Genomic DNA, 231 nt, shown 5'->3' on the forward strand with positions numbered 1-231 from the left:
GCCTCCCAGCTCGTTCCCCAGGCAGGGGAGGCCCCATATCGGCCAGAGTCGGCCGTCACAACAGCCTCATGAGCTCCAGGCACAGACAGACACACACCCTGACCGATTGGCACTCGTGACCCGCCATCGGAGGGCCCCCGCCGGCCGGCCCAGCGCCGGTGTTCGGGCGGACGGTTCCTCCGGACCGCGGGTTCGCCTCTATGGCCGGGAGGAGGAGCCGGGGCTGCTCGC

The sequence above is a fragment of the Epinephelus lanceolatus genome, unplaced genomic scaffold (genome assembly GCF_041903045.1).
Source record: "Epinephelus lanceolatus isolate andai-2023 unplaced genomic scaffold, ASM4190304v1 scaffold155, whole genome shotgun sequence".
NCBI lineage: Eukaryota > Metazoa > Chordata > Actinopteri > Perciformes > Serranidae > Epinephelus > Epinephelus lanceolatus.